This window comes from Apteryx rowi, unplaced genomic scaffold (genome assembly GCF_003343035.1).
Source record: "Apteryx rowi isolate R43461 unplaced genomic scaffold, aptRow1 scaffold_911, whole genome shotgun sequence".
In the NCBI taxonomy this organism is placed as follows: Eukaryota; Metazoa; Chordata; class Aves; order Apterygiformes; family Apterygidae; genus Apteryx; species Apteryx rowi.
Window position 1 is genome coordinate 62,616 of NW_020451218.1, and position 10,925 is coordinate 73,540.

Below are 10,925 nucleotides of genomic sequence, written 5' to 3' on the forward strand. Positions count from 1 at the left end.
CGCGACCCCTGAGCCTCCTCAACAGGTCTAAGGAATACAAATACAAAAGGTAAGACCGTACTACTACGGATAACTATGCGTTTGAAAACCCTATAACGTTCCAGCCGCTCCCCGCCGGCCCGGGCGCTCACCTTCTCGCAGAGGCTGCGGACCTGGCTCTCGCTGAGCTGCCGGCACTCGTTCAGCTGCTCGATCCACTGGTCCAGCTCCTTGGCGAAACCCTTCTCCTCCATGACGGCGGCGCTGCCGCAACGCCGCGGGGAAGGAGGGGAAGGGGGGGGAGGGGCAGGCCGGGCCCGCCGCGCCCGCCTAACGGTCGCGGCGCAACCTCCGCGGCGCAAGGCCTGCTCCGCTCCCCGTAATGGCGGCCCCCACCCGATCCTACGCACTTCCGCTCCCGCCCACCCCTCCTCCTGTGCCCGTGACGTACTTCCGGGCCGCGGCGGCGCACATGCTCTGCCCCCTTCCCCCCCGCCCGCCCCTAGGCCCCGCCCCGCCGCGGTAACAGTCGCGGTGGAGTCGCTCGGAGTGGGTGCCGCCGCTCCGTGATTTTAGGTCCCATGGAAACTCTTAAAATCAGGAACGTCCACCGGCCGGGGGCGCTGGGCAGTGCTGCGCAGGGAGAAGCTGGCCCTTCTATTTATTCCTCTAAAAACAGAGCACTAAAATTACGGAAATAGTAGTTCCATTTTTAGGGTAAAATTAAAGGGTAACGTTCACAAATCGCGTTACCTGTTTCCCACCCTGAGAAGGGAATGTCATGACGGCTGGAGGGCACCGCAGCAGGAGGACAGGGTCGGAGCTGCACGCACTGCTGTCGCTGCTGGGAGAAGCGGGTCAGTCCCCCACACTGTCCACATCGTTTCTCCGCTCCCTGCGAGCGCAGGAACCAAACRCCTGAGAATAAAACATACTCGCGTGTGCATGATGTGTAGCACTTGCAGCCACAGCGGGCGGAAGGGAGGCAGCCGCTGCACCCTGGGAGATGTGAGCCCACGGTGCATCGGAGCCGCTGGACCGTGGCTGCTCCTGCTCTGGCGTCAGAAGTACCAGGAGTAGGAAAGGCAGGAGGGCTCGGGGGCAGAGGCAAAAGTCCCCAGCTCAGGACCCGCAAGGCACTGCCATTCGCTCAGAAGGGAGGCAGGGCTTTTTCCCATTTCCTTGCAAGGCTGCTCCCCCGTGCACTGTGTGAACTCCAGGCCGAGGGGGTTGCGTGCCAGGTTTGTGGTACTGGCTGGCACATCTGCCAAGGCTTTTTTTGTTTCCTCTTTTCCTCCTCTCAGGATGTGCAGATGAATGATGGGTAGCGCCACAGTCAGGCACTAAACCAGACCTAGCTGCATGTCCTGCGTTAACTCCTTGTGCTACAAGCAACCTGAGAAGCTGGCCCCTTGCTTTGTGGTGGGGCCATTGGATTTTGCCTGTGCTGAACATGAAGGACTACCCAGGGACCTCTGGGCTCACATCTCTTCCTCTGAGGCCAGACTTTCAGCTTCACATTTCCTGTCACCTTTCTGATGTTTCCATGGGCGTTTCCTGAGCTCCTCTTGCCTCTCCTCTGCTGCAGCACCTGGTGGGGTGGCTAAGCCTTTTGGGAAAACAAGTGAGCTTTTTGAGCCCCTTGGGATGGACTCAATTTCCTCCAAGGCTGCAGCTGACCCACATGATTGGCTCTGTGCAATTTTTTTAAGGGATAGCTTGCTGTGACCCAGACTACCCCAGGAGGAGCCTGATGCTGAACATACTCCATCCTTGAGATAAGCTGGTCCATTCTCTCTAAAAAGAAGGAAATATCATTATGAGCTTTTGCACCCCCTCTGGATGTAAAGTCTGATAAATATAGGAAACAGAGATACTGTTACCAAGCATTAGCAGCAAGACAGTTTTTTCAGCTGGAAACGTAATAAACGTAATAAAAATACTTGTATTTAATCGTTTCAGTATATATGTATTATCAACTCACTTCTCCTTTACAATTTTGTGGAGCAATACTATAAGATTGCCCTRTCTATAATAATAACCTTGATAAACATTAAGCTACATTACAGTATTTTAAATGTTATAGTATTCATATAGTATTTTACACAATCAAAAATGGATTGCCTGTACCATAATGTACCAAATGCAACACAACATAGATTGCAGTCTTGTCTTTTGCAATTAATATATGTGCTTATAATCTGGTATTTTATTCATCTCATGGCCAGCTCTGAAGTGCTACTGAACTGTGAGCATTTCTGTTTACTGCAGCAAACTGAACTCTCTTTTCTTCTTCTACAAGCTTTGGACGCAAGTTTTTACATTTTCCTCATTCCTAAAAATGCTGTTAATCCTTGCTTCTTTTTCCATAACACACAAACAATTCTCTACTCACATTACTGTCTTCTCCCTGGAGTGGTGCAAGAAATTTATGTTGTCGTACACTAATCAGCAGTATTAACAGCTGATAAGAGAGAGTCATTTGGAATAAAGCTGCAAAACATGGAAATTTAAAGACAAAATGACTATGGTTATTACACTGCTAAGGTCTGGAACACTGAATATGCGAGAGTTCAAATGCCTGGTCCAGACAGCAAGGACTGGACCTAGTGCTCAGGGCCAAATTTGGAAATAAAGCTGAGAGAAAGTAATTTGCATGTAAGAAGTTGCTGTCTCATAACATTTTGTTTTACTTTATTTTACTGCTGCTAATCTGCTGTCATTCCCTAAAAAGCCACATACAATTTAATGGGATTTTAGGAGGTTGAAAAGCAAAATCACTGGTGGGAAACGTTTTCTGGGATTTTTAGCAGAAGAAGATAAACCAATGAAGTCCCTATGGTGTTTTTCATTTAAGACAGAAAGGCAGAGAATTTCATTTTAGGTACTGAGGCTGCACTTCGGTATTCAGCTACCAGGAATACTAAAGTCAATCACAAGAAAAGATCAATTTTTGTAATCCTTATTGGGTAAAATAGATAGACTTGTCACACTTCTGCTTCCCTGAAGTGAATTAGGAAATTAAAGGGTTTAAAATACCACAAACCCCTAAGCGAACACTTCAACTAAAAATATGTTTAAGAAAGAAAAAGGATTTTATATATAAAATCTTCTAATTACTCTTAAAGCTGCCCATCATTTGCCATGACAGTATCCACAAAAGCCAAGCCTTTAGGGAACTATTCAGAAATTCCTAACACCTCTCTGCAGCAGAGAGCTTCCTCGTAATTTGGAAAACACAGTCAGCAGAGCTCTGAGTGCTCTCCCTCTGTTCCTATAATTCTATATATGTAAAAAGAAGAATCCTGGCGTGGTATGAACATGCATACTACAGGTTCCTGGATGACCTTCTCTTTACCCTGAGCTGATAGCCGGAAATGGAGAATAGGCAATCTTTATGATTTTGTAAACATCTGAGGCCATCACATTAAACATTGCAATCATAATCCTCTGGTTATTTCATAGTGCCCCTAGAGAGCTAAACTTCCTCAGGTCCCCTAATTTTCATATTTTCATACACTTGAATTATCTGTTTGGTCTTTTTTTTTAACAGGTTTTCAGAATATTATTTTTAACTCTGAATTGCCTGCATTTATGGCACTTCAGAGAACTAAACAGTCCTGTGATAAGGTTATACCTTTGGCATGGAAGTGGACTCTTGGACTGCAGGACAATAAATCATTTCATCTTAAAACTTTTGCAAGGACAGCTTGCAGCATGTGCACCAAAGAGATACAGATATCTGCAGTAAAAATGATCATGTGGCTCGTCCAAAATGACAAAAAAAAATCTGTCCCAGGTCTCAAAAGATTATGATACACAACATTAAAACAAAGGCCCAGCTCTTTTTATTTATGATTCCTAAATTAGTCAAAATTTCAAGCTTTCCTGATTTTTTAATAAAAGCAAATAAAACTGGGGAAAAGAAGTATTTTAACATTGAAGTCTCAAATAATTCCTTCTGTGAAAAAATCCCAAGTATCCTGAGACTTGTATCAAAATCAGGTAACAATATGTACTAGCTGTTACGAAGTTGTGGTATTTGAAGTACTTCATTACCCTAAATTTTAGAGCAGAAACAACCATCCAGTAACTATTTGCCAACCCCTTTCTATCCCTATATATGGAGACATATATTCATACATCCATATATGAACACATACACTTTGGTGTATGTATCAGTATCAGCAATTGCACAGGCATGAGGCAGTAGGACTAGGTTTTGCTGGCATTTTCAGCTGAGAATAAACCCAGGCGCTTACTCTGATTTGTAACGTTGAGCGCCTGTGTTTGAACATTATGTCAGACTCAYGGCTGCATCTCTGGGTAAATCCCTGCCTGGCTCTTAGCAGCTTGATGCTGGCATAGCACTGAGTGCAATGGAAAATCCAAGTGATTTTTACTGCAGCCTCTTATCTACTAAGGCTGAGGCGGGGGAGGCAAAAAAAAAAAAAATCTCCTAAGTTGAAGCATGCTAACATTTATCTGTGCCTAGCTCAGGACACGCAACTAGCCCGGCCACTCAAAGCAAAGGTATGCAGCAGGAGCGGGCTTACCATGTGCTTCTCGTAGCTGGAAGGAGTTGGGACTTCTGCACTTTCGGAGATATCTGCTGTGGAGGAGTCTGACACTGCCCACTGGGGCCTGAGACTCCCAAGTCCCTCCTTTGCTGTTGGGTAGGTCAACCAGCATCATATCCCCCCTCTTTTTCCATCAGCAGATTTTCCTCCAGTTACTCAGCATTTGATGGATCAGCAGGGAGAGGGCAGAATTTCCTTTTCTGGCCCAAACAGACTTCATATACTCAATAGTCTTCATAATTCTCATAATATGAGCCATTTTCCCCAAATCTTTCCTGGCAGACAACTTTAAATGTTCAAGCAATGATGAAAATTGGTTATAGTTGTACAGTTGTATATAGTTGTAGTCTAGTTGTAGTTTGGCTAATAGCGTTTCTGTAAGTAACAGAGATGGTGAAAGGTACACAGTCAACATATGCAAAGACAGAAAGCTTAGACTTTTGTAGTAATTTCTGTATTTCTGCAAGTTCTGCAAGTTTTCTGGTCAACAGGTGAAATGTGTAAGAGCAATTCATGCTTCCAGAATGATCTTAAATCACATTCACCTCCCCCTGAAGCTCAGAAATGGCCAACTTGACAGATTTACCTTGATTCTCTGTTGAATTATCCTTCAGGAATGAAAAGGAAGTCATTTCTTCTTGGCAGTGAACTAATTCAGGGAGAAGTGCTGAACTGAACCACAACAAGCCCCATATCTTTGTTCCTCTACTTTTTTTGCTATTGAATTTTTTAGGAAGTGAACTGTTTCATGCATCATGATCACTTCAATGTAGGTCTCAACAGCTTTGGGCTTTAAAATTATAGGACTGAGGCTGTTGTTCTTCATTGTGCCCAGCATGTTTTCGTCAGATATCAGAATAGTGCTCACAGCTTCTTCCTGCAAAATGTGAAAATGCTTTCTCCAAAATTAACTCCGCAGGTAAACGGCATGGAGAGGGAAAAATCATCGTAATCTGAATTGTGCCACAGAACTGCTTCACATTCGTCTATCTCTCGCTTGGTTTCAAGAGTGAGTTGAAGGATACTTCCTCCCACTGGGTTTTCTCAAAGACTTCTGAAAAGCCGCTGTGATAGCTCTGGAGCTCCCTGAAAGCATTACATTTCAACCATCTTTGGAAAGCTGGATAAATGCTGGATTGTTGTTGATACCTGGATGGCTGACAGAGGAACAGGGAATCGTTGTACCAAAGTAAACTGTGGAAAGTGAGCTCGTTTAAGAAGCTGATTTTGTTTTTGATGAACTGGACAGTTTCCATCATGATGAAGAGCTCCAGCAGGGAACAGACGGCTTTACCGTGGCTGACGGTCAGGCCAGCATTTGCTTTTGGCCAGAGAGGCATGAGAAACCAGAACACGTTTGAAGGAGCACCCTTGCTCCTTCTCAATAGCACCGATGAAGGAGGGAAGAAGGTGGTTGCAAACCGCAACCTGCTCCTCCAGCCCCTCTGGAGATAACATCCCTTCAGCTTGCTGCAAGATCCCTGACAAAGCAGTGACGGATGGCAGGGATTCGTGCACTGAGCCTGCCGGCTGGCCAGCCCCACCACCATTGCCCGGAAAGCACAGGAGCGTGCCGATTGACAGCTCTTTTGTTTCTCTCATGTTGTCCCSTTGGTGTTTAGTCCTGGACTTTTCTACCACTTGCTTCATGCTACCTGCCTGCTTTCTTGCTTTCTTGGCCTTTTTCTTGCTTTTTTTTTTCTGGGAGAAGCGAGTGGAAGATGAGGCTTTCCTGGCCACTGTGAAATGGTGACCCTCAAGATCACAGCTCTCCCATAATGTGTTGCATATGGCCTTGTAGGATTTTGGTAGGGGACCCCTTTGCCTCCTCTCGCTGACTTTAACTATGATCTTCAGAGCTTTGTGAATCCTCCTCTGAGCTTTCCTCAGGTGAAACACGGCTCCTGCGATTTTGCTACAGATGCGCTTGCTCTGGCACACGGCTGCCTCACCACGGAGCACCCCGAGGGCACTTTTCACACGTCTCTCAGACCGGGCAAAGGCTTTCACCCGTCCCTCAGCCAGCAAGGTGTCTCTGCGGGCAGGCGAGCCGGGCTCGGGCCTCTCCATGCGGGGGCACCGCTGTGCGCAGCCAGCCTCAGCCATCACTGTGATCTCCAAGTCAGGCCAGATGGTCATCCCTGTGGAGTGGCCGCCGTCTCCCCGCGTGCTGCCCCAGGTCAGGCAGCCTCGGAGGCGCTGGTACGCCCCATTGAGGCCCTCACCAGTGGCATCCCCCATGCAGATCTCAACCTCAGCCCCCAGCCCCAGGCTCTGCAGAAGTGGCTCCACAGGGTCGTCTTCCACCACCAGCACCGGTGCATCCATTGTCCATGGGGTGTTTCCGGAGCAAGGTGTGTCCCCCACAGGTCTTTCAAAGCTCAGGCCCTCAAAGGCATGCATTTCTTCAAAGTTTTGGGGAAGAAAAGCTGCTCGGGGCTTCTCTTGGGTTAAATCTCTCCAGGGAACGGACTCGCAGCTGCCCGTGTCCCCACTGGCTTCAATGCAGCCTCTGCTCCCCGTGGTCTTGCAGGGATGCACTCCATGCCAGCTGCAAGCCCCTGAGGTGCGATCCTCCTCCTGTGCCAGAACAACCTCTCTCTTGGTTAGTTGTAGATCCCGGATGAGCCTCAAAGTGGTGACAGGGCTTGAGATGCTGAACCCATGGAGCAGAGAAGTCGGGATACACCTTTTTTCTGAAGCAGAAAAAGAGCCACTGCCCAGGTAGGAATCCCATGTGCCCGGGGGGTCTTGGTCTCTTTTTGCACGCTGGGCTCCAGCTTCAAAGACCTCTCCCCGCTGCATGCTCCCATGGGGAGATGCAAAGCTGGAGCCCTGAGTCACGTTTTGCCAATTCCCAGCTGGGGAAGGTGGCTGTTCCTTTGGGCTGGGAGTTGACAGACCACCTGGTGTCCCGAAACGCTCGTGGATTATGGTGTGGGCTCCTCTGCCAATCCTTCTTGCTACTGTGCYGGTCCTTCTTTCTCCTGGGAAAGCAAAAGGAGAAAAAGGACCCAGCTCTGGGCACAGGAGCTGCTTCTATCCCTGCACCTGCTGGAGCTGCTTGTTTTGTCCCTTGGCTACTCTGCGCAGGGGTCTCTAAAGTTTAATAATTTCAGCACTAAAGTCTTCTGAAAAACCAATAGCCATGAAGGCAACCTAAAGAGGCATAAAAGAACGCTAGCTCTGGAGTATTCAAATGCTTAATTGGGACCCTTGGTTTCTTATTTTCAGGATTTTTTACTCTGTGGTGAGTAGTGCTCTTTTAGGGTCTGATGCAGAATGCAAGGGAATGAAAATCACTATTTATAACAGGAGCAACAGCAGGTAAAGCAGAGAGTAAATCAGATAAAGCTCACAAATGAAACCCCGCAAAAAGCGTTTTCATGAGTCCTACCAGAGCATTTAGGAACCCCTTTGGGCATTCGAAGAGTATCTGTTCCCACCTGGTGACCAATAAATTTTACTGCGACTGCTGCATATGGCAGGCATCGCCTGGGCTTATCCACCAGTTTTGAAAGTTCATTATATTCATAGCAGTATACCTGTGTTTCAAGGAAAAAAATCACAGCAGTGGAGTCATTGCTTCTATCAGGCACTAAAAGCACATGAACCAGGACAAGCCCTTGCACTAGAGTCACTATACACCTTCTAATAGTCTCAAGAGAATAAAGAACATGATGAAAAAACGAGCTACTTTTATTTCCAATTCTAACTATGTGTTTATAGTGCATTCACATCATCTTAAACTACAGTTGTGCATCTTTGCACTGCTTTCTTTCATGAGTTTCTTAAGTGTTAATAATGTTTCCATGTGACAATATAAAATTAACTTTCCAGACCCCTTGCTAGGATTTGTGTTTGCACACTCTTTACTTAGCACACCATCAAGAAAGGCTATAAATAAAGAAAATTAGCTGAGGGGGCAGGTGGCCGTGCCCTGCAAATAGCGCTCTCTCCTTAGAGTACTGGCAGGCCCTCCCAGCACCGAACAGCACCACCTGTGATGTCCCGGGAGCAAAACTGAGTGTGGGGAGACACTGGCGCACCAAYGAGCTGATCTCCTGCCAGCAGACAGGCTTCTGCGGTGCTGTGGCCGTCCGGGAATGGGAATTGGGGCTGGCATGCAGGAGGCCCCCCCATTGCACGCCCTATCAGGGCACCCCATCCCCACTTGTGCCCTCACCCTCTGCACAGCCCCACAGCATGAGGTGCACACAGACCTGCGTTGCCTCCCGCACCCCTGCACAGTTACATGGTATCACATGCACACATGTGCACCATTGCACACTGCCTGACCCTGCACAAGCTGCATGCCCTGACCTACCTTATCCCTGTCGCCCTGCGCCCACCAACACCTCCCGTGCATCAAGCCAATGTCGTCACAGCTGTGGTGCTGCCATGGGAGGGGCAGAGCAAGGAGGGGGCACCCCAGGGGATGCAGAGCTTGGCGGCGGGCCAGCTCAGCCGTGTCCCGCACCATGCACGAAGCACAACACGGTAATTGGCCCAGGAAAGCTAATCCGTGTTCTTGTGGGCTGCTGTGGGCCCCCACATGCCCACGCCAAGACCCCCCTCAGCACCGCTGGCTTGGGCTCCTCCACGCAAGTGCCCAGGGACTGCTTGGGCCTTGGGGGTGGTCACATAGCTACTCCTGTGCTTGGTATCTGGGCGCAGGCCAGAGAAGCTGCAGCGTTCCTGCCTTCAGGCTGCCTGCAGGCTCAGGAAGCCAGTCCTGTGTGTGTGCTGCATGTGGCGCCAGCTCACGGAGGCACAGACCAGCTACACCGGTGAGCTCGTGGCGTGCTTGTGAAAGCCTGAGAGCTGCTGTGCCAGCCACAATGGAGCCAGTGTATTCCCCTCGCCTACAGTCGGAAGCTGCCTGGCTGAAACGCCTGCCCAGAACATCACCGGAGGGTCGGGATGGGTCAGGTCAGGTCAGACGGCCCACATGGCACCAGGGCAAAGCGCCCATGGAGACGCATGATCTGAGCCTGGAAAACCCATCCCCCATCACTTTCCCAGCACTAGCGTAGTGGCTACACCAGGATTTTAAAGCAAAAAAGGAAAATGTTGACCATTCAAATAGACTTGTCGTAACTGCAATGGCCTCCTCCAAGCTACGAGCAGAGCATCCGGCTGTAGGATGCTTGCAGGCGACACTGCAGGAATAAAATAAAAAGGGATTATATGCGATGGCAGCGGCTAAGCAATCTGTGGACACCCCGGGTGAGCTCGGCACAGGTGGCTGCCCCAAATGGCCATTGCCATCCCTGTATCCGCCACGAGCCACAGCGACCTCCTCTCCTTTGGGATCCGCCGTCCCAAACCGTGATGTGAGCAACATGGGCGTGAGCAACACCACGTTTAGGCAACTGTAGGCAGTTATATATTATGGGGCTGTGGCTACAAAACTTTATTTACCCTGTGAGCAGTCTTGAAGCCTTTTAGCCGATGGGAGGTTTGGAATAAACTGAGCCACATGATCCCACAATTTTTAAAAGCCAAATCTGGCCCCAACATAGACCTTATGAGTATGAAATTGTGGTTTTGAGGAGAAAAGGCCCACGTACCTGTCAGAGCAGCTGCTGCAGGGATGGGCTTTTGCTTTCATGCCAGTCTGGTGGAAAATCAGCTGCTTCTCCCCTCAGAATTCACAAACAGCCCCTTGTTCCTCTGCTGCAGTCCCTCACTTCAACAGCACTTCTCCTGCTCTAGGATTTAAAACCTGTGGAGCAGCAGGGAGAAAAGAAAACACTGGCCGTGCTCAATGCAACCCCACTGCCTGCCCTCATCCAGTGAGGAACCACAGAGACCATCTGCAAAATCTTGATAAACTGGGAAAAAAGGGTGGAGAGACCTTTCCATCAGATTTACTGGGGAAGCAAAGCAGCAATCGCAGCCTGGAAGGAAAGAAGCCAAGAGAAGGGTTTCATGCAGGACTGGGAGAAGGACAGGGGAATAACTCCGTGCCCCACACCACAGCTGGGACCAGCAGCTGTCACCGTCCCCACGGCCCCACTCAGCTTCCCCAGGAAACAATGTGGTGCATCTTCAATCACGCTGCTCAGCTGGGACGTGGCCAGTGTCCCCAAAGCCATGATGAGCCTGCGGGTCTGATCTGCCCTCCGGCAGCCCAGCTCCGTTTTTTGGAAGGAAGAGACCTGAAATAGAGTGGTTTGGACAAGGAGGCCTGACAACAACCTCCACGGTCATCACGAATCGATAGGGACAGTTTCCAGCAGCTTTAGCCCCAGCCCTCCCATCGGCTCCTCTGAAATATTCACCAGAAATATGGATACATTTTTAAGGCAGCATAAAGTCCCCTAGTGCAGCAGCCTGTGACCTTTTTAACCAAAGAATAGC

The 10,925-nt window shown here is 48.9% G+C and overlaps 1 long non-coding RNA gene across 1 annotated transcript; it reads right to left on the reverse strand.

Moving 5' to 3' along the window:
- Positions 1–1,730: 1,730 nt before the first annotated feature.
- LOC112978292 lies at positions 1,731–5,868 on the reverse strand. The gene is made up of 3 exons (XR_003257834.1): positions 4,536–5,868; positions 2,375–2,472; positions 1,731–1,776 (listed from the first exon to the last, which is right to left on the reverse strand). It is a non-coding gene; the product is annotated as an uncharacterized LOC112978292 (long non-coding RNA).
- Positions 5,869–10,925: the final 5,057 nt, after the last annotated feature.